Consider the following 5,108-nt stretch of genomic DNA (forward strand, 5'->3'; position numbering starts at 1 on the left):
CTGACCTCTTCTCCAGCCTCAGTTTCTCCTGCCTAGCCCCTCATTCCCAGGTGTCTTTCGTGCCTCTCCCCGTGATTTATCTAAACTATAAAGCCTTGGTGTAAACAATGCGCTGGAAACTGCCCACCCTCCTCAACACCAAACTCCCTGTCAGTTCTTGGTTGGGGGCAGGCGGTGGTTCGAAGGGGGATGTTAGAGACGCCAGAGTGTGAGTGGACAGGGTGCAGCTGGCTTCAGAGACGCTGCAGACATCCAGGGGCAGATGTGGGGGAGAAGGGCTCAGAAGGACCTTTAACCCTCCCCCCCCCTCACTCCTTTAACCTCACTTTCTGTGGCAGGGGGCAGAGTGTATTCATTAATTAAACAAATACTTATTTACTGCCTACCACGTTCCAGACTGTGCTAGGCACCAAGGACACATCAGTGAACAAAGCAAAACAAAATAATTTCTACCCTCATGGAGTTTACCTTCTATTGAGGGAAGCTGGACAATACATAGTAAACATCCTAAGTAACATATAGTATGTCAGAAAGGGTAAGTACAGTGGGGAAAACAGAGTTGTAACTAGGATGATCAAGGTAGGCTCATTAAGGCGACATTCAAGCGAAGACTTGAGGCCAGGGAATAAGCCAGGCAGATTCTTGGTGAAGAGCATCCCCAGCGAAGGGAACAGCCAACACAGAGACCCCACGGTGGGAGTGGGCTGGTCTGCAAAAGCTAGCCAGTAGCCAGCCAGCTGGAGCCAAGGAGCTGGGGAGGAGAGGAGTTCAGCGAGGTAGCCAGGGTGGTCCACATCCTGCAGGGTGGGGGATAGGGGTGGGAAGTAGGGGCTGGACTGGAGTTGCATAGGAGTGGGAGAGGGTTGAATGCAAAGACCAAGCAGGGCCAGCATGCAGCCACACACATCCCTCCCTGCCAACCAGCTGACCCTTCCCTCCCCTTCTTTCCTTTCTCTCAGTCTGGGAGGCTCCAGTTGGCCCTCGTGTCAGACTCTCTGCTGAGCGTCCCTGAGAGGGGCAGGTGAGAGAGGAGTGGGCCCAGGCTCATTCCTGGCCCGGACCCTTTCCTTGAACCACTGTTTCACCTCCCCCCAGCCCAGCCCCACCCTGATGCTGGGCAGCGGTCTACAAGGTCTGCAAGCTCTGGCAGCCTCTCCCAGACACCCCTGTGTGTTTAGGCCTGGGTGGGACTCTGGCCCTGGGTTTATTTCTACATATGGGCCCGAGGTTGTGGGGTGGGCTGGAGATGATCACATCCGCCCTAACCGTGTGTGGACTCACCCACATGGGCCCCAAACTCACTTCTGAGGCCCCTTCTTTGGCTTCAGCTGTCCTCACAGTCAAGTGGGACTGTGTCTTGGCACAACAGAGATGCTCAACTATTAAAGCATGTTGCTGAGTGAAGGGGGCCCCCAGAAACATCAGCAGCTCCAGGAGCAAGGGCAGTGGGTGAGGGGACAAGACTTCTCCCCAGTGCTTATAGGCTACCTCTGCTCTAGAGTGGACAACCCGAGATGGGGCTCTGCTCCTTCCTCTTCTTCTTCCCCTCCCCTCTGAGCCCCCAGTTCCCCAGGAGGAACCCCAGGCTGCAGGAGCCAGCTGACTGCAAGAACTGCACTCAACCACTTAACTAGAGAACAAATACGGAGCCAGAGAAGAGGTTTTCTGGGATCTGCCACTTTGGACTTCAGATCTCAAAATAAACTTCCAGTCTCAAGGTCCTAGACGCTCCTGGAGAGCTCAGCTCCTCACGCGAGGGCCTGTTGTGGGGCTTCCAGCCAGAGGGTCAAGGCCAGAGACTAGGCTAGGGCCTGAACTGCCCCTCCCTCCCTCCCTCCCACCCCCTACCCCCACTGCACCCTAATGGTGGGGCGGCGGGGAGGCGGTCACTGATTTGGGAGTCAAGTTCTGGTCTGGAGGGCCCTGCATGGAGTCAGGTTGGCACTTATTGAGCACCTGCTGGATGCCCCGCACTGGCCAGAGCATCCTAAATGACACAGAAGGAGAGAAAGGGCCTTACTCCCCAGCTGTTTTCAGGCAAATACAATCAAGTCCCCTGAGTGGCAGCGCACTAGACTCCGCTGTTCAGGGCTGTATACCGCAGATTGAGTGCGCAGCGTCAGCAGAGACGCGAGGAAGAATTTCAGCCCCTCAGCCCCTCCCGCCAGAGGCCACTAGATTGCCTGGGGCCTCCAGCAGGGCACCTTCCCCCCAGCCAGCAGGGCCAAGTCTCCCTTCTTCCTCAAGGTGGCACCATAGCCTGCCGCCTTCTCAAAAGTGGCTGCCCAAAGAAGGGTCCCCCCTCACGCTGGGTATCTAACCTCATACTCTGCTCCCCCATGGGGACTACTTTCACTCTCTTCTCAGCTGTGTGGGGCTGAATGATTTTGAGTTTTTACTGGCCCTTAGATGGGAGTGGAGATGAGCTAAGGGGAGCTCGGGTGGTGTGGGTAAACAGCTCTTACTCTACCCGGGTTAAGCCCCTGAGGAGGCCACCCGCCCCCTTCCCTGGGCCTCTTTGGTGATGACCTTCTCTCTTTCCTGGTGGGTGGGAGGTGGTGTGGATGGTAATGAGCAGAGAGAAAGGCCGAGAAGGGGCTGGGGGGAGGTTTGGATGGGAGTCAAGGAATTCCTGAGCCTGCTGCTTGCACAAGGGGCCCTGAGACGCCTTTCCTGAGGTTTCTTTGCAGACGGAGGCAAGTCTTATTTGAAATAGGGCCAGGTTCACACAGGCCCCTCGTGCCCCCACCCCATCTCTCCCTCCCCAGCCACCCCATGCAGGTGTCTAGGGAAGACGAGAGAGCTTGGGAAGAACCCAGGGGCTTTTAAGGAGGGTGGAGTGGGGAATCTACACTTTGTACACAGCCTGACTGGCCTCTCCTTGGTATTTATGAGCTCCCAGGCGAGGCATGGAACGTGTCTCAAAGAGGCCAGGCCAAGAGGGCTTTGGAGGGAAGAAGGATCCAGCCCAAACCAGGGAAGGGGACTTGGTGGGGCAGAGCAGTGACAGGGACCCTCTTCCTCCCAGCCAGTAGCCAAATAGGAGAGTAGATTCTTCCCCCAAGGGGCCTGGGAGAAAGGAAAACAGGGAGCTAAGGGAGAAGGGAACGAAGAGAGGAGGCTTGGGGAGGCTTGGGGAGGCGGAATCATGGGGGCGGGGCAAGGGGGTCTGGAGCCTTTTAGCACTTTGGCTGTAATCAGACTGGAGCCAGGCGGTAGGCGGGCTCACAGCCATCCTGGGCGGGTGGCCCAGGTTCTGTGTGAGGCCAGTGGGTGTGCTGCTGGGATTCTGGGTGGTCACTGACCAGCCTAACCCCAAGGGAGAGAGGTTCCCACTTTGCCCCCAGCTACCCTCTCCCAATCTGCCTGTATCAAATAGTCTAAACATTGAACTCTCTTTCTCTCCCCGCCACCTGCTCTGGGCCCTAGAACGTTCTGGAAGCGAGATTTGCTTCCAGTGGTCACAAATCTGCAGAGCCCATACGATCTGCCTCCCTCCCCTTCTGCCTCCCTCATTTCACTCTGCCTCTTGCTCTCCCCATGTCCTCTCTGTCTCTCTAGGTCTGTCTCTGTCTGGCTCACATTACAGTCATGCTGTGTCCATTCCTACCTTTCTATGTTTGTCTCTCAGTCTGTCTTCCTTTTCTCTCTGTGTGTCTGTGTCTGCCGGCCTTTCGTCCTCTGTCTGAACCTCTCTCCATCTTTCCCTCTCTTCATGAATCTATATGACTGTCTTCCATCATTCTTTCACTCTCCATGTCTTTTCTGACTCTCTGTGTACGGGTCTGTGTTCCCTCTCTATTTTTCTCCCCTGTGTCTCTGTTTCTCTTTGTCTCTGTTCCTTTCTCCTGCTCTCGGTCCCACACTTGCCCCGCAGGCCCTGCGACACAGTGCAGGATGGGTGCATTGGACTGAAAGAAATCAGAAAACGGGAGTTTTCCCCTCCACTCAGCCATGCACAATTTCCATGCCTCTGAAGGTCACTTTTGCACTCCTGGCCTCAGTTTCCTCACTGGCGAAACAAGGAGGGTGGACGTCTAGTTCCCTCTGTGGGGGCCAATTTCTGTCTTTCTCTCTCTCGTTTCTTGTAGCACAGCCCACCCGATTCTCCAGGGCCTCTGCTTTTCTGCTCCCGAAGATTTGACCCCGGAGCCAGGACTCCACATCCTTCGGACCCCAGTGGGAAGGAGTCTTTGATACTCTCAGCCAGCAGGCCCCAAAAGGAGGACTCCTCACTCTTTCACCTCCTTAAACATCAGGGTAGACAAAGTCCCTTTCTGGGGCCATGTCTGGCATACAAACCAGATTAGCTCATCTCTCTAATCCTCTTTGTGCTGGGGCCTCTGCCAGGCAGGGACACCCACAGCGCAGAGCGAGGGTGTGTGTGTGTGTGTGAGTGTGTGTGCAGATTCTCGGAGAAGGCCAGACCAAGGTTCTCCTCTCTCTGGTACCCCCTCCTGCCTGAAAAGCCCAAATCAGCAGCCTTCAACTGCATAAGAAACCTCATCAGGCTTGAGCCAAATCAGGGTTCTCAGAATCCCAGCCTGCCCCACCCCCCCAATCTCCGTTTCTACAGCGTCTCTAGGGCCGGAGAAATCATTCCCAGAACCCACCCCTTCTCCATACATAACCAATGGCATATGTGCGAATATTAGTCTGTAGTCTAGGAAAAGGGTGCTTCCATCCCTTCTTGGAAAGCCTGGAAAGGCTGGAGTGTGACTCAGGGCACAGGGGACATGGGGGGCGGGGGGCGGGGGTGGGGAGTAGGAGGGAATAGGCCGTCCCCCGGCTTCACACTCTTGAGTTGGAGGCCTCCAGCCCCTCTGAAGTTTCATTTGGAGAGGTCTTTCTTGGCTGATAAGATCAAAGCATTCCCTCAGCCAAATCATTACCTTACTTTCGAGGCAATTATAGAACTTATTGTATCAATTAGCCAGGTCTCCAGCTGCAGCCGGTTATCTCCGTCTGCCGGGCGCTCGAAGAAGAAAGGGTCGGCCGGCCCAGGCAGGCGGGCCGGAGACGAAGGGGCGGGAGCGGGGCCGGGCCGGGGAGCTGTCCGGCTGCTTTCAGCAGAGACGGGCCGGGGGAGGGCCCGGGGGCGCCCTTCC

This window comes from Halichoerus grypus, chromosome 5, assembly GCF_964656455.1.
Source record: "Halichoerus grypus chromosome 5, mHalGry1.hap1.1, whole genome shotgun sequence".
Taxonomy (NCBI): Eukaryota; Metazoa; Chordata; class Mammalia; order Carnivora; family Phocidae; genus Halichoerus; species Halichoerus grypus.